Here is a 27,500-nt window from a genome sequence, read left to right on the forward strand (position 1 = left end):
ATAGCATAGATGACAAAATACTCGGTTGTGCCAACACTAATCAAATCCAAGGTATTTTGATTCAAGGTTTTCCGAGTAATTAATTAATATAGAACAGAATTCGAGTGAAGTTAGGTTCTTGAAGGTAGGATTCTTTGAAAATGATCTTCGAATTCCATTGGCAGTTAATTAGATCCTAGTGACTTTTCAAGAATTCAGAGTGGAATTTATCATCCATCTAAAGCGGGCTCTACACGGTCGAACTGTTCGTCAAACCGGGTTGTCGAACCTGCTTGTCAAATGGTTGGAAGAGGTGGAGTCAGCCGCAAATGCTTAAGGTTTGTGACAATGAAGCCCCACCCCACAAAAGACCGGCTAGATCTGACTTTCTTCGATCCGTTCGACGAACGTGTTCGACAACCAAATACCACATTCACACGTTCGAACATCACTTCAAACACTTGTCTGTCGAACTGCGTTCGACGAACCGTTTGACTGTAAACCCGCTTTTGATGTTTGATTAAGCTGCTTTTGTGCCATCGCAGGCTCTTTAAAGGCCGCTCATGAATGGCAGTGGCGAGGGACAGTGATATTACCCTATCAAGCAGGACAATGCCCTATGGACTGACCATATATACATATTATCAGCGCCCAAGCCCCCTCTCCATCCGAGCTAGGACCAAGGAGAGCCAGGCAATGGCTTCTGATGACTCAGCAGATAGACCTATAGGCTTCCCCAAACCTCGTTGTTCCTTGAACATTCTGTAGTGAAACGGAGCGTGAGGGATCTCATTTATTTCGTGACTGATGATTGATGCTTATGATGAAGAAACATATGTATTGTGACTGATGATTGATGCTTATAATGAAGACACATATATATCATGACTGATGATTGATCCTTATGATGAAGAAACTTATGGATCATGACTGATGATTGATGCTTATAATGAAGAAACATTTGTTTCATGACCTATAAATGATGCTTATAATAAAGAAACTTATGTATCATGACTGATGATTGATGCTTATAACGAAGAAAAATTTGTTTCATGACCTATAAATTATGCTTATGAGGAAGAAACTTATGTATTATGACAGAGGATTGATGCTTTTAATGAAGAAACGTATGTATCATGACTGCTGATTGATGCTTACAATGAAGAAACTTATGTATCATGACTGCTGATTGATGCTTATAATGAAGAAACATTATGCATCATGACAGATGATTGATGCTTATAATGAAGAAACATTATGCATCATGACTGATGATTGAGGATTATTATAAAGAAACATATGTATCATGACTGAGGATTGATGCTTATAATGAAGAAACATTATGCATCATGACTGATGATTGAGGATTATTATAAAGAAACATATGTATCATGACAGAGGATTGATGCTTATAATGAAGAAACTTATGTATCATGACAGAGGATTGATGCTTATAATGAAGAAACTTATGTATCATGACTGCTGATTGATGCTTATAATGAAGAAACATTATGCATCATGACTGATGATTGAGGATTATTATAAAGAAACATATGTATGGATACTGAATGTAATTATTTATAGTAGTGCACTATAGTAAGGTGAAAATGGTGTCTCGTTCTTCCAAGTTTTTATTTATTGGAAATTACCGACGGAATATTGGTATAATTATGTTATTTTGAGGATTTAATAAGGAAATTATGGATATTAAAAGTAATTATATATAGTAATGCACAACAGTAAGGCGAGATTGGTGTATGGTTCTTAGAATTTTTTTTTGAATAGGATATTACTGAACGGAAATTAGTATAACTATCAATTTGAGGTTTTTTATGGTTAACATAAGGTTTGGCGTGCGACTAAAGATGTTATAGCGAGAGAATAATTCACAGAAATGGAAAATAATGAGATTGAAAGTGAATGCTTTTGGGATATTCTGCATATGTGCGTGGCTGAATTTGAAGTATGTTAAAGAGTGTTGTGGGAGGCGAGTTATATTCAGAGGTAAATGGCAAACAAAAAGTGTTGTTGGTAGTTCTGGCACGTGGTCAGGTCAGCTGTACTTAACATATGTGAATCACCTTGAGTTCAAGTTATTCCAAATTTAAGAGTTAATTCGATATAAAGGAATATTTGCGTTTTAATGTTTCAATGATGATTAATAATTATTGAATACAGAAATAATGTCGGATATATGTATGCGTGTATGAAGTATGCAAATCAGCTCCCATACTGATAAAGAGTTGTCAACAAGTGAATGCTTGTTACCACGGGAGGTATATTTTTTAAATCCCTCCAAAAAATTGGAAGTCGCTTCAGGTGGCGTCGGCACGCCTTTGTGTCTCCAATTGTAAACTGGCACTTATGGCCCTTATAATTATTCCGAAGAATTAGGTGAGAGGAATTACAGTTTATTATTATTATTATTATTATTATTATTATTATTATTATTATTATTATTAATTACTTGCTGGGCTAGAAGAATAGATGAAAAAGCAGGATGCTTTAAGCCCAAGTGCTCCAACAAGGAAAATAGCCCTGTGAGGAAAGGAAATAAATAAACAACAAATGAAGTAATGAACAAGTAAAATATTTCAAGAACGGTAACAACATTAAAATAAGTCTTTCTATATAAACTATAAACACTTCTAAAAAAGGGGAAGAGAAATAAGATAGAATAGCGTGCCTGATTGTACCATCAAGCAAGAGAACTCTACCTCATGACTGAAAGACCATGGTATAAAGGCTATGACACTACCCAAGACTAGAGAACAATGATTTGATATTGAAGTGTCCTTCTGATAGAGCTGCTTACCGTAGCTGAAGAGTCTTTTCTACCTTCACCAAGAGGAAAGGAGCCACTGAACCATTACACCGAAGAAGAATTGGTTGGTAATCTCAGTGTTGTTAGGTGTATAAGGACAGAGGAGAATATGGAAAGAATAAGCCAAACTATTCATTATATGTATAAGCAAAGGAAAAATGAGCCGTAACCAGGGAAAGGAAAACAATGTTGTACTGTCTGGCCAGTCAAAGGACCCAATAACTCTCAAGCAGTAATATCTCAGTCTTTATAATCGAATTAGAAAGTAAGACAGATGATTAGTTGTGTGAAAAATAATATCAGTTACATAAGGAAGAGGCTGCATTAATATGTCTTTGTATTGAAACGATTATGTGAGAAGTTTGATACCTAAGGGAACAATTATATGCAGTATTTATGGACTTAGACAAAACTTATGCCAGAATTGGTATTTAGAAAATATAGATATTGTTGAGGGTTTATGAAATAAGAAATAAAATTATTTAAGAGCAGTTAAAGGTTTAATGTTGGAAATGAAGTATGCTTTAAACGTTATTGACAGGAAAGTTTTTTTTTTTTTTTCTCTCTCTTTTTTTTTGTGTGTAAAAATTACGTTATTGATTTCTGTTTGCCTAAGGGAAATTATTTTTCTTATGAAATAATGTAAAAAGTCAAAGTGATCCGATAATAAAGAAGCGAGCAATATTAATTAAACATGCGGCATTTTACAAGAATTAATATTAATTAATCGCTCCATTTTACAAAAAAAAATATTAATTAAATATGCGGTATTTTACAAGAATTAGAATTTTATAGACATCAACTGCTGTTCCTAAAAGAGATAACACGTTTTCGGAGAGTGAAATATATGCATGGAATGCACGCTTTGAATTCTATTTTTTATGTGAGAGAGAGAGAGAGAGAGAGAGAGAGAGAGAGAGAGAGAGAGAGAGAGAGAGAGAGAGAGAGAGAGAGAGAGAGAGAGTTTGGTCAGAACATTGTCATTTTTTAAAAAAAGGTCATTAGCATTGAAAGGAAAAAAAGATAAATCTGAAATATATTCATGAATGTACGTTTTAGATTATATTTTTCTTTTTTTATGTGTATGTAAGTATAAAAGAGAGAGAGAGAGAGAGAGAGAGAGAGAGAGAGAGAGAGAGAGAGAGAGAGAGAGAGAGAGAGATTTCTAGGTCAGAATATTCTATCATTTTCAAAAAGGTTATTAGTATTGAAAGGATGGAAAAAGGATAGGATTTTAAAAGTATCATGAAGCACATTTTCATGTAATGGGCCATCAGTAAAACTCTAAGGCTTGTAACATTATTATCATAATTCAATTGCCATAATTTGTATTTTCTTTGTTTCTTGCTTCTCCTCTTTCATTTTCGTTTCCCTTTTCAAGTTTTTCAACAAGAAACTCTGGGATAGAGTTTGCAAAAGTTCTTAACTAACTGTTGGTTTTTCATATATATGAAGACTGATGTTTTTCCCATTCATCGTCTTCCTTTTAAATTTATTTCTAGTGAAGAGATCTACTATCTTTGTGAGGTCAGGTGTACAGTATATATATATATATATATATATATATATATATATATATATATATATATATATATATGTATGTATGTATTTGTATATATATATTTATATATATATGAATATTCACACACACACACACACACATATATATATATATATATATATATATATATATATATATATATATATATATATATATATATATATTTCGAGGGTATCTTTCAAAGAATTAGTCTGTCATTACCTTCGGCTGATTTCCATCGTTGGAATTTAAAAATGTTGAGAATTCGTGTGAGTCATTGTTGAAAGCTTTGAGAAATCTCTCTCTCTCTCTCTCTCTCTCTCTCTCTCTCTCTCTCTCTCTCTCTCTCTCTCTCTCTCTCTCTCTCAGTCAGAAATCGGTTTCCATCGTCAATCAGGGCAGTTCCGTTCACTTTGACAAAATCCATTTTTCCTGGATATATATTTCGTCTCCTTGACGATGAAAAATGGAGAGAGAGAGAGAGAGAGAGAGAGAGAGAGAGAGAGAGAGAGAGAGAGAGAGAGAGAGAGAGAGAGAGAGAGAGATAAACTATCGTTCTGACAGAATGTGAGAGCAAAAATGCATTAGGTGAAAATGTAAGAGATCTTCAATTAAATCATTTACTGTTTAGGTTATTAAAGTCATGTCACAATAGGGGTGCTCTCTCTCTCTCTCTCCTCTCTCTCTCTCTCTCTCTCTCTCTCTCTCTCTCTCTCTCTCTCTCTCTCTCGGGAGATTGTATACATTTATATAAACAGTACTTTGAGCAGAGAAGAGATATTCTCTCTCTCTCTCTCTCTCTCTCTCCTCTCTCTCTCTCCTCCTCCCTCTCTCTCTCTCTCTCTCTCTCTCTCCTCTCTCTCTCTCTCTCTCTCTCTCTCTCTCTCTCTCTCATATACAGTTTTCTTTGTGGTCGTTTGTTTGTGTGTTAAGAAAGAAAATAGAATTCCAGGAACCATGAAAAGTTATTGAATCGGTTAATCAACCATTCTTAGGACGAATCTCTCTCTCTCTCTCTCTCTCTCTCTCTCTCTCTCTCTCTCTCTCTCTCTCTCTCTCTCTCTCTCTCTCTCCAAATGAATTCTCATCTTATTTAAACTTTAATTGAACCTTATTTTCACATACAGTATAACAAGGGCGCTTAACAGAAAGCGTGCATCTGCTATGGCCACTTAACATGAATAAATTAACTTGTCACTTATTTCTCCCTCAAATAAGTATTTATATAGAAAAAAAAAATTAATATGTTCTATGATCTTTAACTGTTAAATTATAAAATAAAAATAGATAAAGTTTATTATTAGATAATTAATGTCATAATTTATTAAAAATGGATGATATTAAAATGTAACTAATAATAACAAATATTATTTTGATTAAATTTTTTGTATTTATAATTTATCAATATTAAAAGGTATCGATTAAAATAGATAGGCGTGAGGTATTAAATCCACTGAAAATAATTGATTTTTACCTTTAACACTTAACCCGATTCCTCTCAAAATGTTATATGCTTTGGAAGGTCATCAAATTATTATTTTATTTTTTTTCTTTTATCCAATGAAGCTTCATCAAAATGCATTTCATGGTTTCGACGTCAATTTGTAAACACAGAAAAACAGCTGGCCAACTAATTGGATTTGAAAAAAAAAAAAATGATTTACAATTTTATATACAAATTAAAAATAATATGATATTCATATTAGTAATGACATTTTTTAGTCATTTACATTCGCCATTATTTCAGCAACGTTTATTTTTCCAGTAAAAAATTATTTTAAGATGACAAGATATTCATTCAAATTTTACTGTTTTGTAGCCGCAAACTCATTGGTCAATTGGAATAGGAAATTCTGGATTGTCTTTATTATATACAAACCCTGTTTAACCTGGTTTCCAAGTGAAAAAGTTTTTATTATAACCCAAAAGATGAAACCTATTGATACTTATACCATAGAAATATCGTATATGAAATATTGCAAGGCTGAAAATTGACACAAAACACGTTCAGATGAAACAACAAAGTCAAGATTAACTAGCAATTAAAGAAACTAAGCAATAAAATGACAGTTTGTCACAATTGAATTATTTTTTTTTTCTATTTTAATTCCTGTTACTAAAAGGTATAGATGATAATGGAAGATATTTAGATTCTTTAGCGTTATGCCTTTGAACAGTATTCATAAGAAATCATTCCTAATTTATAGGAAAATTATCATTTATCTATTTGCAAACATCTGTATATCATCATCATCATCATCATCATCATCATCATATCCTCCTGCGTCTATTGGCGCAAATGACCTCGGTTAGATTTCGCCAGTCGTCTCTATCTTGAGCTTTTAATTCAATACTTCTCCATTCATCAACTCCTATTTCATGCTTCATAGTCCTCAGCCATGTAGGTCTGGGTCTTCTAACTCTTCTAGTGCCTTGTGGAGCCCAGTTGAAAGTTTGGTGAACTAATCTCTCTTGACACCTGTATTTACCTTCATGCTCTTGCTTACATAAAATAGTATATTTGTTTTGGGTTTTATCTTTTGTATAATAATGTTTTTCGAAGGTGAAACTTATTCACAATAACGTATTCTTTTATCGACTTATTAATTACACGACTGCTTTTTTATATTTTATATTATTTTATATTTTGTTATATCTCAGTTTCGCAAATTTATTTTTCATTTGCAACAGTATTTCCATTTATTTTAGCGAATTATTGATGAAAATCTATTCCGTCTTTTTTTTAGCGGTAGAGTTTTGAGGAAACCGAATTAAGAAATTCAAAGACATTCTTACAAATTATAATATTCAACTTTATAGTGCATATTATTTCCCTTTCAAAGAACAGAGAGAGAGAGAGAGAGAGAGAGAGAGGAGAGAGAGAGAGAGAGAGAGAGAGAGAGAGAGAGAGAGAGAGAGAGAGAGACTTTTTTTAGATGTATTTGGCCATTATTGCATATATGTAGTGTTGCTTAAAACACAAACTTTTGGTGCCACACATCGTCTTGGGAGTAATGCCCTAATTCGTATGCTAATGAAGTAATTTAATTTTTTATCTCTTTCTGAAATTTTAAAATAGGAAATTGTAACCACTTGTTGCAGATCGTAAATTTTAGTTTCCGAGTGTTTTATCTGGGTTTTACTGTCCACCTTTTCTCTTTGTTTTCGGAGGTGAAATTTAAGCAGTTGGGAGAGACACCCCCCCCCCCTCTCTCTCTCTCTCTCTCTCTCTCTCTCTCTCTCCCCTCTCTCTCTCTCTCTCTCTCTCTCTCTCTCTCTCTCTCTCTCTCTCTCTCTCTCTCTCTGAAAGGGAAATAATAAGCACTATAAAGTTGAATATTATAATTTGTAAGAATGTCTTTGAATTTCTTAATTCAGTTTCCTCAAAACTCTACCGCTAAAAAAAAAGACGGAATAGATTTTCATCAATATATATATGTGTGTGTGTGTGTTTGTGTGTGACGTTTATACATATGTACATGAGCATCTATGAAAGTATAAGCGTGAGAGTGAATGCAGAAAAGGCAGTGATTATGTCCCTGAAATCCATTCGGCACTTAATGGCCTCAGCCTCGTTAATGGGCACTATCCAAGTTTTTATTTCATGCAAATTATCTATATGTTTTACTTAAAAGATTAGTTCGGACATAGTTCTTAAGCGTTTCCATTAAAATGAACAAGAAGGAAGGTGAGTGCAATAACAAGCGAGGATATTAAACTTTATGGTTATCCCCATTGTTCAGATGTGATCCAAATGCTTATAGTTATGGATGGAAATGGTAGTTCTTACACATTATGTGTATATATAATATATATTCATTTATATAGGAATGTTGTATGTCGGTATATATATGTATATATATACATATATATATATATATATATATATATATATATGTGTGTGTGTGTGTATGTATTTATGTAAATATATATATATATATATATATAAATATATACAGTATATATATATATATGTGTGTGTGTGTGTGTGTGTGTGATGAATGGGTCTTAGGAGTGTTAGTGAAAATGGCTATAAAAAAAAGAGACCTGTTTTATGAGAATGATTACTGAAGTATCAAACTTACTTTACTTGTCATGAAAATGTATAGTACGGTCATTCTAAAGAGACAAGAGAGAAAGATTGATGAAAAGCTGAGAGATGAACAAGCAAGATTCAGAAAAGGTAGAAAAACGGGCCAATTTTTAAAGACATGTTATACAGCAATGTGTAGAATATAGAAATCCACGTTTGATGGCATTTTTAGACTATGAAATAGCTTTTGTTAGTGTGCATTGGCCAATTTTGTGGCGAGTCCTGCGTTATTATGGAGTTCCTCTGAAATATGTAAATTTGATTAAGTCTGTTCATGAGCATAGCCATTGCAAAGTTAATGTTAATGGAGTCCTATCAAATGAATTTCCAGTGAATGCGTTGTCACTTATGTTGTTTATCCTCCGCTTTTATTATTTAATGTATAGAACAGTTAGGGATGGTGGAGAAGGATTGGACTGGATTGGTAACAGGAAATTATCAGACCTAGAGTATGCTGATAATGCCGTCCTTATTACCAAAAGAACAGTAACAGCATTAAAATAAACATTTTATATATAAACTTTAAAAAAGCAAGAGGAAGAGAAATAAGATAGAACAGTGTGCCCGAGTGTACCCTCAAGCAAAAGAACTCTACCCCAAGACATTGAAAGACCATTGTACAGAGGCTATGGCACTGCCAAAGACCAGATAACAATGGTTTGATTTTGGAGTGTCCTTACTTACTTACCAGAATGCATGAAATATCACATGAGGTTGGGCCCAAAGATGATGAGATTATGAGAACGGAATATGCAATGGTAGATGAAATGTCATTGTAAGGAGAAAGTATTAATGAGGTAGAATCAATTAAATATTTAGGAACCATGATCTCTAATACAGGGTCTTTAGAATTAGAGTTTAATGAAAGGTTGAGAAGAGCAAATCAGACAAGGGCTAAGTTAAGTAAAATTTGGAAAACATATCGCCTGAAATTGCATATAAAAATCAGACTATATATAAGTTTAGTGAGATCGGTGTTACTGTATAGACTTGAGTCGTGGTATGACAATGAAACAATATCCAACAGATTTAGTAGATCTGAGAATAAAGCCCTCAGAAGGATATAGGAAGTTAAATGAAGGACAGGATTAGAAATGAAACTAAAAGAGAGATTACTCAAGTGCCATATGTAGATGAGATCATGGTGAGGGGTAGATGGGGATGGTTTGGGCATGCTCTTCGCACTCCACAAGAGAGATTAGTTTACCAAACTTTCACTGGGCTCCACAAGGCACTAGAAGAGTTGGAAGACCCAAGCCTACTTGGCTGAGGACTATGAAGCACGAAGTAGATGATGAATGGAGAAGTATTGAATTAAAAACTCAAGATAGGACACGACCGCTGAAATCCAAGCGAGGCCCGTTGTGTCAATAAGCGTAGATGATGATGATGATGATAACATTACTGTTAATGTGAAACGCAGTATGAAATCATTGTTCTGGCTCTGTGCTGAAAATAAGAAAAAATAAATTCTTTTTGATATCGTGTGTACGCGCTTCTTTGAAAATTATCACAGGAACGTGATATGAAGGTGGAGTACTTCTGTTCACACTATTTGGGAAAATTTTGTTGAAGGAGAAACTTTACAGATTCGAAGTCTTAATTTTCTTTTTCTTTTTAAACACATGATGAAATGATAACTTTCAAAACAACCATTAATACTTTTGTACTCACAAGGCACCCATGATAAAATGATAACTTTCAAAACAACCATTAATACTTTTGTACTCACAAGGCACCCAGACACGTTAAAGTAGTAGGTTGGCCAAGGCACCAGCCACCCGTTGATATACTACCGCTGGAGAGCTATTGGACCCTTTGACTGGCCAGACAGTACTACATTAGATCTTTATCTCTGGTTACGGCTCATTTTCTTTTTGCCTTCACGAACATTGAATAGTCTAGCGGCAAAGCCTATTCCTTACATGTTCTCCTCTGTCCTCATACACCCGACAACACTGAGATTATTAAACAATACTTCTTCGCTCAAGGGGTTAACTACTGGCCTACAGTTGTTCACTGGCTACTTTCCCCTTGGTAAGGATAAAAGAAACTCTTTCGCTATAGTAAGCAGCTCTCCTAGGAGAAGGACACTCCAAAATCAAACCATTGATATCTGGTCTTTGGCAGTGCCATAGCCTCTCTACAATGGTCTTTCAATGTCCTGCGGTAGAGTTCTTTTGCTTGAGGGTACACTCGGGCACACTGTTCTATCTTATTTCTCTTCCTCTTGCTTTTTTAAAGTTTTTAAAGTTTATATATGAAATGTTTATTTTAATGCTGTTACTGTTCTTAGAATATTTTATTTCAATTGTTAATTACTCTTCTTGTAGTTTCCTCATTTCCTTTCCTCGCTGGGCTATTTTCCCTGTTGGAGCCCTCGGGCTGATAGCATTCTGCTTTTCAAACTAGGGATGTAGCTTAGCAAGTAATAGAAATAAAGAGATAAAAAGTCAGAGATACAGACATTCAGAGAACCAATGAGTAGCAAACTATATAATTTTGAAGAAACTCATCAAGATTGCAAACAAGAAAATTAACTAATTGAGAAAGGGGTTATAAAAAGAATGTACAAAACAAGAAAATTAACTAATTGAGAAAGGGGTTATAAAAAGAATGTACAAAACAAGAAAATTAACTAATTGAAAAAGGGGTTAAAAAAAGAATGTACAAAAAGTGCTGACGCATGAGGTAGTATACAGTATGTTACCTTTTTAAGGTATTACGTTCTACTTATGTTTTACTTCGCCCCTCCCAGCCTGAAGAGGGATTCAGCCGAGTTTGGTTGATACTGCTAGGGTGCCACAACCCGCCCTCTCCCGTTATCCTCCACAAATGAAGTTTCATATGCTGAATCCCCTAATTTAAAATCGCAAAAAAGGAAAAAAAATTCTTCCTTGAGTCCATCGCCGATCAATATTTTGTCAAAAGGGATAGGCCTATTTGTCCCCCCCCCCCAAAAAAAAATTGCATTCTTTGTTATTATCCATAGTATTTTTTAAGCTACCTAAAGTTGATCCTCAGCTGATACACCTTTACAATGACAGATGGTTTGATAATAATCACTGCCACATTCAAACTGAAATTGCATTAAGTCTCTTCCTAACCATAAACCGAAAGAGCCTCACCATTCATCAAACACTACACACACACACACACACACACACACACACACACACACACAACACACACACACACACACACACACACACACACAGCTCATTCATTCGTGAGTTTCGGGTTTATTTTGGCGCCAAATATTTTACACCCTTCCTTATGGCGCTAATTGGTTGGGCCCCAAATTCAACATTAAAGCACAGAGTAAATTGATCAATTTAAACTTTGATAGATATACCAATCTTTTAATCTGGCATAAAAAAGAATTTGTGAAAGAAAAAGAAAATAGCAATTAAAAAAACTTGCTTATTTCATGTATTTTGTAATTGTAAACTATACTTTGCAAATATTTTAATGGTTCCCTCTCATCAAACTGGTGGACATTATTTAAAATGTACTCGTTGCATTTCACCTTCTTAAAAAGTTTTTATGTAACTTCGACCAGCAAACAATTGTTCTTAAAAAGCCTATACATCTCGGTTCTTTTGAATTTTTCTAAATCTATCAATAAATTTCCATAGAATTTGTGGTGAACTCCTAAATCCCCATATATTTTTCTGTTCGGTGCTTCAGCGACATTGTAAGCTCGGTTTTCTCCAGCGATTGTACGAGTATATTGGTTTCACATGTGTAAAAAAGGAGGAAAATATGCAAAGTCCAAGCCAGACTTCTTGGTGTATGTGTAGGCAAAGGAAAATGGACCATAATCAGTAAGGGATATCCAATATAACCAGTCAAAAGACCCAGTAACTCTCTAGCGGTAGTATTTCATCGGGTGCCGGGTTCCTTGGCCAACCTACTTCCTGCAAATATGTGAAGAAAAAAAGTCAGAAGAGGCACCTGTCATTGCGTCTTCCCATTACTCGTCTTACGTAATTATCTTCAAACCAATTAAGCACTGACTGAAGTTCTAACGGCAAGTCTTCAACGGAATATCAAAGTATAAGCCTGCGATAATTCTAACTCTTAAAGCAACTACAGAAATCTTTTTATGTATAAGGTAGCCCCCAATCTGTTTAAGATGCTTATGATCGTTTCAAATTAAATGGAAGAAACATCCCTCTATAATTACACTGAAAATTAAGCATAGATAAAACATGGAAATAAAGATATTACGAAAGAATTTTCATACAAGGAAAATCGTATTTCTCCCTTCGGTATCTGGAGAAAGGCCAATTTACTGCTTGCCAAGCTCAGGCAAGTGTAGAATTCCCACGGAATTTGTAAAGTCTTTGAAAGATACAGTCTTGTGTATACTGTATCTCATTGTCAGCAGCCCGTAATTTCACGTGGAGAAATGGAGTTTATTGTCAAGTGACCATCTTTTGCGTATTTCTCTTTTTTTTTACTTGTAAATTTTCTTTGTGGCTTGTAATACTCTGATGTAGAAATGAGAGAGAGGAGGAGAGAGAGAGAGAGAGAGAGAGAGAGAGAGAGAGAGAGAGAGAGAGAGAGAGAGAGATTTTCTTTGTGGCTTGTCGTGTGATGTAAAAATCAGAGAGAGAGAGAGAGAGAGAGAGAGAGAGAGAGAGAGAGAGAGAGAGAGGAGAGAGAGGAGAGAGAATTACAAGGATGTTGGATGTCTCGAAGAATTATTTTTAGTCCATCCAGGGAGTCTCCATTTGCTCATGGGTAGAGCGATTTGGTTTGGACTAGTTTCTCATTTTGGGAGGATGTCTGTGTCTCGGGATTCTGGGATAAAATTTCACTTAATTCCGGGATCCAGGGATTTTGCGGGAGGTCTTTTTTTTTATGACTTGCCATTGTGACTCATTATTGTTAATGCTACTCTGACTTTTAACCATATAATCATTGTTTTCAAGTATAGGGTAATCCCATAGCCACAGTATTATGGTATTCCATTACCCTTTTACTCGAATTATCTGCATGAGATGATGAGTGTCCACTCATGTACATTTAACTGTCTTGCTCACTTTAATTTTTTCTTATGTAAGATGCACCAATTAAGTGATAACTGAGTGGTAAGGGTAATGCAACTATCTTTATTTCAACAGACAGCGAGCTTTTTATGCAACATTTTCAGTGGAAGAAGGTCACCAAATTCAAATAGATCAATTCACGAAAAAAAGGCTCAAATCGGTTCTGTTGCCGGAGAGATGTAGAGCGAGATATACAATAATAAAGAAAATATTGTTACAATGTACGGGTGTGAAACACGTGCGGTACATTAACCCCCCCCCCCCCCTCTAAAAATGACATGTGAAATAAGGCATCCTGCTCTTGAGAGGCGTACTGTAGGCGGGTTATATGGCTGGAGATAATCAGGTTTTAGGCGATCAATGGCTCACCAAGTCTTTTTTGCCACGCATGTTGATTAGGAAGGCTTTCAATATATGATTGATTATTTTGTTATGTTATCAACTGTAATGAATAATAGCTAATTGCTAAGTTGAAAATCATTACAAATTTCGTACAAAATATTACTTTAGAGAGTGCCCTTGAGGGCTTTGTCTTTAGGTAATATTTGGTACGAAATTTGTGATGATTTTCAACTCAGTAATTAACCGTTAGTCAATTCCTTATGAAATTTGTAATTAGTAATTTTGCTATTGAGAGAGAGAGAGAGAGAGAGAGAGAGAGAGAGAGAGAGAGAGAGAGAGAGAGAGAGAGAGAGAGAGAGAGAGAATTTTCTTCGTGGCTTGTAGTATTATGTATAAATCAGAGAGAGAGAGAGAGAGAGAGAGAGAGAGAGAGAGAGAGAGAGAGAGAGAGAGAGAGAGAGAGAGAGAGAGAGAGAGAGAGAGAGAGAGAGAATTTTCTTCCTGGCTTGTAGTATTATGTATAAATCAGAGAGAGAGAGAGAGAGAGAGAGAGAGAGAGAGAGAGAGAGAGAGAGAGAGAGAGAGAGAGAGAGGGGGGTTTATGCTACGCCTGAAAATGAATACAATTTGACGACAAAAAATGAACCCTGTCTGATACAATTCGGGAACAGAAATTGTAGGTTACTCTTGAATTAATAGTTTCTCCTTCACGTAAACCAGACAGCTCTACCAATCACTGTCCACAAGAAATAAGCAACCCCTTTTGGCTGATTTGTATGGCAGCAGTATACCTTATTCCCGTTTTCCTGAAGCTGAAAAATAAAAGCAGTAATTTTTCGTTCTCGTGAAATTAATTATCCCCCGCTTGACATTGATGCTAATGGAGATGTAGACCCAAAGTGGTTTGTTATTTTTTCGTTTTTATCTCCCAAGTGGTTCTCTTTACATATGTTGGGGAGTTAGTAATGTTTCTCTCGTAGATATAATATAATTCTGGCAGCACTAGCCAATCATATTACCGCCAAATTTCTATAATTCCCACGGTATTTAGATTTTTTTGTACTACTGTTTGCAGTACAACCAAAATTCATGTGGCGAGAATAATATTCATCTGATCCAGAGTTTGCAGTTTAGGTTTGTCCTATGGTTTCCAATGTTTTACAGAAATAAATAGATTTTGGCAATTGTCGACTTGGTTGATTGTTTTTTTCACTTCAGTGCTGACACAGAGAGTGGACCTATGGTCCAACCTCCCCATTATTATTATTATTATTATTATTATTATTATTATTATTATTATTATGATGATGATGATGATGATTATTTTTATTATTTGCTAAGTCAGAACCCTTGTTGGAAAAGCAGGATGCTGTAATCCCAGGGGCTCCAACAAGGAAAATAGCCCAGTAGGGAACGGAAACAATATTTTAAGAACTAACAGCATTAAGATAGATATTAGCTCTTAAGGCCAGTAAGGGTAGAATAATGAAAACTGCCTTAGCGTGAACTCTGGCTCTATATACTACGAGTGTCTTGACTTATCCACCAGGGTATCACATAATAAAATAATATTAGCCTTGCTATTATTATTATTATTATTATTATTATTATTATTATTACTATTATTATTATTATTATTAATACCTAAGCTACAACCCTAGTTGAAAAAGCAGGATCCTATAAGCCCAAGAGCTTCAACAGGGAAAGTAACACAGCGAGGAAAGGAAATAAACCCGATAGAGTAGTGTGCCTGAGTATACCCTCAATCAAGAGAACTCTGATTCGCGAGGCAGGGGAAGATCTTGGTACAGTGGGGCAGAAAGTGGTTTATGTGAGGCATCAGTTACGTGATAACTGAGAGGCGAGGTGAATGCAACTAAACTTTAGTAAACAATCATCGAATTTATATACAGCGACTTGCGAGCAAGAATGTCACAAAAAAATAAAACACAACAGAACATGAGCTTGCATGATAACATAGGATGGACTATTAACAGTTAAGGGGGAGAGCTAGTGATAAGATAAAAAAAATCAAAACCCTTAGAGTGTGCGAGTGTATGGAACACGTGTTGTACAGGTTTTTAAACATTTGTAAAATTGTGGTACTTTCTGAAGTGAATAGGTTTGTTTTTTAAATCCAAATATCCAGCGACCAGAGAGGACTACTGACGACTGAAATATCTGTTTGTATTGTACGCATTTCGACAATAAAGCATTTCAAATAGAAATTGTTACTCTCAAACATTTCGAGAAATCGTTAATAACGTTGAACAAGGATAAAACCAGTCGCTTTCGAATGTCCTACAAATTATGTATTTCTTGAATGGTTGTGTTAGGGTATCAAGATGTCTAAAACTGCTGTTAATATTTTATATATGACATGTCTGTTTTGACGTTGTTACTTATTTTAGAATGATTTATTGTTAATTTGTTCTCTTCATTTATTTATTTCCTTATTTCCTTTCCTCACTGGGCTATTTTTCCCTGTTGGAGCCCCTGGGCTTGTAGCATCTTGCTTTTCCAACTAGGGTTGTAGCTTGGATGGTAATAATAATAATAATAATAATAATAATAATAATAATAATAATAATAATAATAGAGACTTCAGTCTTTTTTTTCTTGTACTTGCAAACGTTTATATTCACTGTGCCAGATAGCGGCAGTAAATTCTGAAAATGCTTCAACACAGGTCTTTCAGTTCGGATTAGACATTCAGATTAGACAATTTCCCTGCAGCGATGCTGTCAGAAATTTGACAAAGAAAGATGTTGGAATATCTCATCGGGAAGCTGGTGGTGGGTAAACGAAATATGGCTTTCAGGAAACTGTCCCGTGGAGAATTGTTCGGATTTGTTTCAAGATAAACGTTCACATTTGAAATGAATAGTTTCACTGATTTCCAGCATGGTGACAGATAATAAGCGGCTAAAGATTAAGATTTATATATGTGTATTTATTTATATATATATATATATATATATATATATATATATATATATACATATATATATATATATATATATATATATATATATATATACACACATAAGTGTGTGTGAGTTGGCACTTTCGTCTTATTAGTGACATCGTCATATATTTTTGCTCTTGTTGTTATCATGCATGTTTTATGCTCATCACGTGTCAGCTTTCGGGATTTCTACACAGCAACAGGCATGTGTGTGTGTGTATATATATATATATATATATATATATATATATATATAATTTATATATCTATATACTGTATATATATATATATATATATATATATATATATATATATATATATATATATATATATATGTGTGTGTGTGTGTGTGTGTGTGTTATGTATGTAATATATAATATACATATCGCCAATAGCGTATAGCATATATATAAATTCATCCCATACTTTTAGTATTTTGCACCCCAGCAAGTACTCTATAATTATTTTCTCATACAAAATCTAGAAACTGAGGGTGGAAGAGAGATAAGCAATGTCATGTCATTTTCGTCTTGTGGTTTCATCTAGTTTCAGGTTCATTTTATTTTTAAGAATTGTGTCATTTTATTATTTTACATATTCCATAGGGAATTATCTGGAAATTTATCGAGTCAAAATTTATTGAGTCCTCTAATAGTGATATAAATTTCTCTCTCGTATTGAAATATATTCATCGTATTGAGTCGATTGTGCGGCCATTTATCCTCCTATTTTAGAAAGGATCCTGACAGCCTGTTTCGGCTGCTAGCTGTAAAGGATTGATATACTTAAAACAATTTTAATGGAAAGCTCGAGGTTTCATTATTTAACGTTGGCTTTAATGACTTAATTAGTAAACTTGAAGCCAACGTTAAATAATGAAACCTCGAGCTTTCCATTAAAATTGTTTTAAGGATTGATATATTTTAGTGTCGTCCTTAACCTCTCCTCCTACGCTTACTGACGCAAAGGGCCTCGGTTACATTTTTCCAGTCGTCTCTATCTTGACCTTCTAATTCAATACTTCTCCATTCATCACCTCCTACTTCACACTTCAGAGTCCTCAGCCATGTAGTCCTGGATCTACCAACTTTTATAGTGCCTTTAATATCAGTTTACCTTGAATCGTACAAGGCCTTAGGAGATGCGATGTACCTTGATATATCTCATGTTTTTTGTGAGTATTGAAATACAGGTTATTTTATTTTTTTTCCTTCTTTTATATCAAAGGAATATTCTGATTTTTATATATTGAAAATGTATCATAGTTAATTTTATAGAAATGTAGCCAATGGCTAATGATATATATCTCAGGCTTATTTTTTGTGCTCATTGAAATACTGGTTATTTTATTTCTTTCTTTTATATCAAAGGAAAATTCTGATTTTTATATATTGAGAATGTTTCATAATTAATTTCATAGAAATGTTGCGAATTAGTAGGTTAATTATATCACATTTGGTGAAGTTTCATTTATAATGAAAAACATGAGTTGATGCATTATGAAATCATCATCATCATCCTCATCATCATCATCTCAGCTGGTAAATTACAAACAAGACTGGGAATGTCTTACGATAATTGCTTTGTCAAATAGAATAAAGAGCGCAAATGATTTGTTATGAGCCGAATGAAATAATAATTACTAAATATTTAACATAACATTAACACAAATGTATCATAAATCCTGTGTAATGAGGAATTTAAGATAGGAAAAGTAGAATCACACTTTCGTATGTGTTGATGTATTTTTAAAGTGTGGCGACATTGTATACTAGTGTACCCGACCCGTCAAAAAAGACGTTTAAGTGTTTAGATGAATATGCACACACACACACTTATACAGATTCAACCATTCCAACCCTCCCTTAACTACAACCCGCTGGTTCGGTAATTTCTTCGAGTGTAGTTTCCCTGAGTGGGGATACCTTAAGTGGCGAAAGGGTTTGTGTATCGCCATGATGGCCAAATCTCTACTATAGTCATTTCCTTTTAGTGAGGCAGATTTGCACAGACTCGCAGGCGTGCCCTTTTAGCTCGGAAAAGTCTCCTGATCGCTGATTGGTTGGAAAAGATAATTCTAACCAATCAGATAGCAGGAAACTTTTCCGAGCTAGTAGAGCACAGCCGCGAGTCGGTATAAATGCGAAAATTGAGTATCGTCAGAGCCACCTATACTAAGTTAATTTGTTGTGAGCGATCAAACTGAAGTCTTCGACCATCACCAGTCCGCAGTGGCCAGCTTGGTGATGAGAATGGCCAAACCCCAGACATGACTAAAGACATGTCTGAGGCCTTTGTCCTGCAGCGGACTAGGAATGGCTGAATTTGTTGTTGTTGTGGTGGTGCCTCCTCCTACCCCCGAGTGCGACAGGAGATATATATATATATATATATATATATATATATATATATATATATATATATATATGTTTGTGTGTGTGTGTGTGTGTATGTGTGTGTATATATAATATATATATATATGTGTGTATATATATGTAATATGTATATATATATATATATATATATATATATATATATATATATATATGTATATATATATATATATGTATATACATAATATATATATGTATATATATATATATATATATATATGTATATATATATATATATATATATATATATATATATATATATATGTATATACATAATATATATATGTATATATATATATATATATATATGTATATATATATATATATATATATATATATATATATATATATATATATAATGTCCCTTATTATATAAGGGAGATTATGTATAATTCCAATAAGAAGAAATTCTCCTCAAAACGGTTCGGTGATACCCGGTAGGCATTCTTGAGGGACAGGCAACTGACAAAAAAAGGCTAAGATCTATCGGAATGAAAGCAATCACGTGATAACATAAAAGTCATAGAATATTGACAACCCAACATGAAAGGAACATGAATTATATCCCGCTTTCCAATTTGTCATATAATGAAATCTCTTTCTAAAACATCTGTTGAACATCGTTGCTCTCTGCTGATGTAATGTTAAATGCAGTTGCTCTCAGCTGATGTAATGTTAAGGGCATTGCTGATTTATGTTCAATGCAGTTGTTCTCAGCTGATGTAATGTTAAGGGCAGTTGCTGATTTATGTTCAATGCAGTTGTTCTCAGCTGATGTAATGTGAAATGCTGTTGTTCTCAGCTGATGTAATGTGAAATGCTGTTGCTCTCAGCTGATGTAATGTTAAGGGCAGTTGCTGATTTATGTTCAATGCAGTTGTTCTCAGCTGATGTAATGTGAAATGCAGTTGCTCTCAGCTGATGTAATGTTAAGGGCAGTTGCTGATTTATGTTCAATGCAGTTGTTCTCAGCTGATGTAATGTGAAATGCAGTTGCTCTCAGCTGATGTAATGTTAAGGGCAGTTGCTGATTTATGTTCAATGCAGTTGTTCTCAGCTGATGTAATGTGAAATGCAGTTGCTCTCAGCTGATGTAATGTTAAGGGCATTGCTGATTTATGTTCAATGCAGTTGTTCTCAGCTGATGTAATGTGAAATGCAGTTGCTCTCAGCTGATGTAATGTTAAGAGCAGTTGCTGATTTATGTTCAATGCAGTTGTTCTCAGCTGATGTAATGTGAAATGCAGTTGCTCTCAGCTGATGTAATGTTAAGGGCAGTTGCTGATTTATGTTCAATGCAGTTGTTCTCAGCTGATGTAATGTGAAATGCAGTTGCTCTCAGCTGATGTAATGTTAAGGGCATTGCTGATTTATGTTCAATGCAGTTGTTCTCAGCTGATGTAATGTCAAATGCTGTTGCTCTCAGCTGATGTAATGTTAAGGGCAGTTGCTGATTTATGTTCAATGCAGTTGTTCTCAGCTGATGTAATATCAAATGCAGTTGCTCTCAGCTGATGTAATGTTAAGGGCAGTTGCTGATTTATGTTCAATGCAGTTGTTCTCCGCTGATGTAATGTTAAATGCAGTTGCTCTCAGCTGATGTAATGTTAAATGTAGTTGCTCTCAGCTCTAGTAATGTTAAATGCAGTTGCTCTCAGCTGATGTGATGTTAAATGCAGTTGCTCTCAGCTGATTTAATGTTAAATGTAGTTGCTCTTAGCTGATGTAATGTTAATTGCTGTTGCTCTTAGCTGATGTAATCTTAAATGCAGTTGCTCTTAGCTGATGTAATGTTAAATGCAGTTGTTTTCCGCTGATATAATGTTAAATGCAGTTGCTCTCAGCTGATGTAATGTTAAATGCTGTTGCTCTTAGCTGATGTAATGATAAATGCAGTTGTTTTCCGCTGATATAATGTTAAATGCAGTTGCTCTCAGCTGATATAATGTTAAATGCAGTTGCTCTCAGCTGATGTAATGTTAGATGCAGTTGCTCTCAGCTGATGTAATGTTAAATGCAGTTGCTCTTAGCTGATGTATTGTTAAATACAGTTGTTTTCCGCTGATATGATGTTAAATGCAGTTGCTCTCAGCTGATGTAATGTTAAATGCAGTTGTTTTCCGCTGATATAATGTTAAATGCAGTTGCTCTCAGCTGATGTAATATTAAATGCAGTTGCTCTCAGCTGATGTAATTTTAAATGCAGTTGCTCTCTGGTAATGTAATGTTAAATGCAGTTGCTCTCAGCTGGTGTAATGTTAAATGCACTTGCTCTCAGCTGGTGTAATGTTAAATGCAGTTGTTCTCAGCTGATGTAATGTTGAATACAGTTGCTCTCAGCTGGTGTAATGTTAAATGCAATTGTTCTCAGCTGATGTTATGGTAAAATTAATGCAGCTCTTTGTAGCATTTCTTGCTTCATAGTCACGGTTCCAGATAATGAATGTAGTCATGAAAGAATATCTGAAGATTTGTATGCTAATTAAAATGAGGCATTTGACTGGTTAAGTACATAATCTGAGATTCCACCATTTGCTAGGGGAACTCAAATATCCAGAACTCAAGCGATTGTATGGCTTAACTGTCAAACAAATATGGTTTTACTGATTCTTTTTATTAATTACTTTCATGATGTCATGAAATTATTAAGAGACTATGATGCTTTGAAATTGGATGATGATATATGCCCTTATGAATAGATTAAACGCCCGACTGAGGTACCCAACCGTCATAAGTCTTGGTACAAACGCTGAAGATAAGCCGGATGTGATTAAGAAAAATGGGGAAGGTTTTCTCATTAGACCAAATATTTCTAAAATTAAGTTTTAGTTGTAGTAGAGTCATGGCTATTGTATCAGTACAATGTCGCTAAAAATTCCCAATGTCAGTTGCTGAATGTCACATCACTGATTCGAAGTTTAAAACATTTAACTCAATCGTAGTTCAAGGTACAGCAATCAGTGGCCAATCATATAAACACCAAGGCTACACATTTAGTGGATGAAACATTATTATTTCTATACTGAAAGATGCCACCTACTAAAAGAATAAATTTATTTAGAATTTCTTCACATGTAAAATACTATAGTTCCATTTTCTTTCTTTTTTTCTCTTCATTTAAAAATCAGGAAACGAAATAAGACAGAACTTGGGCTTACGTAAGTTTTTTCGATGTACTAATCGTAATTATTCGTATGGTTAATATTGCTTGTGATTTTTCATTAGATATTAATCTTTATTGCTGAATTAATCAACTGGTGCATTGCATATACATTTGCAAGGGTATTTACTCCTTTTGTCATGCATGGGTGAGTTGATTGGAAATGCAATTCCAATTGGATTTTTGTATTTGAAAATAGATTTTACGAAAGGAATGTTTTGAAATAATCTTACCGTGAAATCGTTGATTACGTTAGTCTTTCTTTATAGACAGTGTTGTATAGAATTAATCAAAATAGTAAAAAAAGTAATTTATATTATACCTTTATCTAATCTGAAAGCTATTCTGATATCGTATAACTATTTTCGAATTGATCACAGATGTGTTTAAGACCTATTTTATTGTATATTGAATTAGATAGTTTTGAGGTGTTTATTATCCGTCAAATAAAAAATATGTAAGGCTTTTATAAATCGCATCATTCCAGATAATTGTAATCAATTTTAACAGATATAATAATTCATTTCACCCCCACAAAAAAAAAAACTTCCAATTGTTACAGTATAATACGCAGAAACATTTATACTGTATATACTTTTAGACATACCAGTGATGAATAAAGTAACACACACACACACACACACACACACACATATATATATATATATATATATATATATATATTAGATATAATAGTGTGCCCTTGTGTACACTCAAGCAAGTGAACTCTAACCCAAGATAGTGGAAGACCATGGTACAGAGGCTGTGGCACAATCCAAGACTAGAAAACAATGGTTTGATTTTGGAGTGTCGGTATCCTATAAGAGCTTCTTACCATAGATGAAGAGAATCTTTACCCTAACCAAGAAGGAAGTACCCACTGAACAATTGCAGTGCAGCAGTTAACCCCTTGGGTGAAGAGAAATTGTTTGGTAATCTCAGTGTTGCCAGGTGTATGAGGAGAATGTGTAAAGAATAGGCCAGACTATTTGGTGTATATGTAGGAAAATCGAAACTGAACCGTGACCAGAGAGAAGGATCCAATGTAGTACTGTCTGGTCAGTCAAAGGACCCCGTAACTCTCTAGCGGTAGTCTCTCAAATATATATGTGTATATATATATATATATATATATATATATATATATATATATATATATATATATATATATACAGTGTATATAATATATATATATATATATATATATATATATATATATATATACATTATGTGTATATATATGTATATATATATATATATATATATATATATATATATATATATATATTTATATATATATAGTGGAATAAAAAACATTCCATATTTTTACCTTATAGCAGAAATATTTATACACTATATATGTCTAAAGCCACCAGTTATAAATAAGGCAAACAAGTAGTGTTGGTGCAAATTCCGCGCAAAATCGCAGACTGTTCAAGCTGTGAATTGGAATAACCTTCAGAAGTCTGGAACGCTTTTTGTAGGTTACTGTCCAGAGACTCCTTGCGAGATCGAAGAGTCTGGAAATCGCCTTCGACGCCTTCGACCGTCGATTGCAGTCGTGTCTTGTGTTGGTATTGACGCTGCCCATTATTCTTGAATATATATTGTGTAGTTTTTCCCCCTTTGGGAAGCCAGAGAGAGAGAGAGAGAGAGAGAGAGAGAGAGAGAGAGAGAGAGAGAGAGAGAGAGAGAGAGAGAGAGAGAGAGAGAGAATAGAGAGAGAGAGAGAGAGAGAGAGAGAGAGAAATAGCTGGGTTCTCTCTCTCTCTCTCTCTCTCTCTCTCTCTCTCTCTCTCTCTCTCCTCTCTCTCTCTCTCTCTCTAGTACCCTCAAAGAGCACAATCTCTTTAGTACTCCCACTATAGATTCTCTCTCTCTCTCTCTCTCTCTCTCTCTCCTCTCTCTCTCTCTCTCTCTCTCTCTCCTCTCTCTCTCTCTCTCTCTCTCTCTCTCAACTACAAAACTTCAGTGGTCACCAGTTAACCAATATATTTTTTCCATATCTTCAATTACCTAATTCAATCCAATCGATTTGATTAATCAACAGCATTATTGGATCATCCACTTCCATTTTTGCAGTCTGCAAATGAAGAATATCTTTTCCCAGATTATGTCCGAGTCGGAGCTGACAGAGGGATGGGGGAAATAAATGAGGTGACAAAAGAGGAGAGGAAATTGAGAAGTGAATTAGAGTTGAAGGAGAGAGAATTAATCAGGCAGCGTGTATGAGCCAGAGAATTATTTTGGGAAGAAACTATGTCAGAGATTTATAGTATATTATTCCGATTATAATGTGTAGGAAATCGCAGGTGTATCTATTAGTTTTTCATTTATTTGCTATTTTCTTCTTAGACAATGAATTGTTTGTTATAACTTTAGAAAATCGAAAATTGTCCTTGGTGATTTTGATTTTAGAAAAGCATTGCTTCTAAAGAGATAGGTGAAAGGCATTTATCAATTGAGCGTTTTAAAGTTGACATATGAATACAACTTGGGTAACATCATTTGTGTTATTTTACCAAATAACAAACTCTTGTTGGTAACAGAATTATATTACAACCAATGTATTCACCTCAGGGTGATACGACTAAAAATTTACTTCTGTTTTACCAGATGTCCCCTTAGCTAGTAGTAATGTGTACCAAAATTCGCAAAGGCAACTGTACTAGGTGTTGGAAGAAATATTTCATTTAAATGTTTAAAGGCCGCTCATGAATGGCAGAGGCAAGGGAGAGTGACATTGCCTCATCAAGCAGGACAATACCCTAGAGAGAGACCATATATACATACGATAAGCACCCAAGCCCCCTCTCCACCCAAGTTAGGACCAAAGAGGGCCAGACAATGGCTACTGATGACTCAGCAGGTACACTTATAGGCTCCCCAAAACCCCCATCCTTAGCTCACATAGATGGTGAAGTTCCAACGACCAGAGGAACTAACGAGTTTAAGTAGGACTCGAATACCCGTCTGGTGATCATCAGACAGATACGTTGCTATTAAGGCCACAACAACCCTTTGTCCTGCAGTTGTCTAGAATCGGCTGCATGTGTTGTTGTTTGTTGTTATCATGAAAGTGAGGTTCATAGGTTCGTTAATATCTATGTTGGAGATTTTATGTGCGAATGATAGAATGGTTACCTAATTGCGATTGCGTACTTATTGACATAAATATTAGATACTGGCTCCAGTTTCGGTTGTTAACTACACTCTCTTTTCCTTGACCAATCATAATCCTTGTGCCCATTGTACAGGCTGGTAGGTGGTTGGCCAGGAGTGAACCCCCGACCTACCAAACATGAGTAAATACTGCACCATTCAGTCACGTGACCCCATTGGCTGATTGCACTTTCAAAAAATGGGGATGCCATCTGTTTTACACGGTGTATAATATATATATATATAATATATTATATATATATATATATATATTATATATATATATGTATGTATATACCGTATATATATACTCACACATTCATATATATGCATATGTATGTATTTATATGTTGGTGGGTGAGTGTAAGAGAGCCAAATGTGTGTTTGTGTCTGTGTGTGTGTATGAGGGGGTTGGGTGGAACTCAGTTTGTCGTACTAGGAGAACTCAAAATGAGTTTGGGACTTCCAGCCAATCTCAAGCCCGGATAAATAGTTGGGGTCGAGTCTGGAAGAGATTACGGAACTAGTATATAAGGCAACGCCACTTGCAAAGGACAGTGAGTTTAACAACGAAAGTGGACCCAAGTCCCTGGCCGCCTTTAAATAGGCCGGGAGTGCAAAGAATCCTCCTTCGGTGGAAAATGAAAACGGAAATAAAACTCTGAGTAAATAGGCGGACGATAAATGGAAGGAGGAGGAGGAGGAGGAGGAGATGGAAGGTGGAGTGTAAATTTTCTTAAGCGATTTAGTGTTGGTTTTCTTTACTCTTGCGTAAATGTTTAGGTTCTCCGTTTTCTTGTTATTCTCTTTAATTTGATTTTATTTTTGATGAATAATTTGCATGTGAAAGGAAATTGCATGCGTATAGAAAAGCGATAGATATCTAGGGTGGAAATTAGAGCACTTTAATTTTCTCATATATTCAAAGCTTCGCGAAATCTATATACAGTATATGTATGTATGTATGTATGTATGTATGTATGTATGTATATATATTATATATATAATATATATATATATATATATTTCTTTGCGGTCACGCTCAGTTCTCCCTGTCCTTCGGGTATGGAGACAGGGAATAATCATACCCTGGTGAGAGTGAGGTGCGTGTGTGCATAGCCTTCTAAATATGTAGCCGCCATTAATGACGGTTCACGTACACTAGTATAGAAATACTTTGTTTCTTAATACCCATGACAATGCCCGTTCTTCCCCCTTCTATACCAAATACCTTCAAACAACATTTTTAATAAAACATTCTCCAAAGACTTTGCTAAAGTCAAACTGCAAATTATGGAACAGATGATTATCTTCATCATATCTATTTAGACGTTTTAAAGGCTTAAAGATCGCTCATGAATGGCAGAGGCAAGGGAGAGTGACATTGTCCTATCAAACAGGACAATGCCCTAGATACTGACCATATATACATATGATCAGAAACCAAGCCCCCTCTCCACCCATGCTAGGACCATGGAGGGCCAATCAATGGCTGCTGATGACTCAGCAGATAGACCTATAGGCTCCCCCCTACCACCACATCTTTAGCTCTCAAGGATGGTGAGGTTGCAGCGACCATAGGAACTAACGAGCTTGAGGGGATTCACAAAAGTCCTTCAAGAACATTGGATAATATGGGAATTGTTAATAAAGTTATTATGATTCTCCTCCATTGCGATTCGATTGTCAATTATGGCCCTTTGGATGTTTAATTTAACACTACCAATTTTCTCTGGAAATACATTTCGCTTCTTTTTCCTTCTGGAGAGAGAGAGAGAGAGAGAGAGAGAGAGAGAGAGAGAGAGAGAGAGAGAGAGAGAGAGAGAGAGATAAGCAAGTTGTAAAGTTCAAGGTAATGGAAGACCGAGGTTCTTTAGTGTTATGTCAGTAAAGTTTAACAGAGCTTTAATTCTCTATCTATTTATTGAGATGGAGGGTCAGCCTTACGAAAAACGGAATAAAAAGATATTTTTATTTTTGGG

Source organism: Palaemon carinicauda, chromosome 24, assembly GCF_036898095.1.
Source record: "Palaemon carinicauda isolate YSFRI2023 chromosome 24, ASM3689809v2, whole genome shotgun sequence".
Classification (NCBI taxonomy): Eukaryota; Metazoa; Arthropoda; class Malacostraca; order Decapoda; family Palaemonidae; genus Palaemon; species Palaemon carinicauda.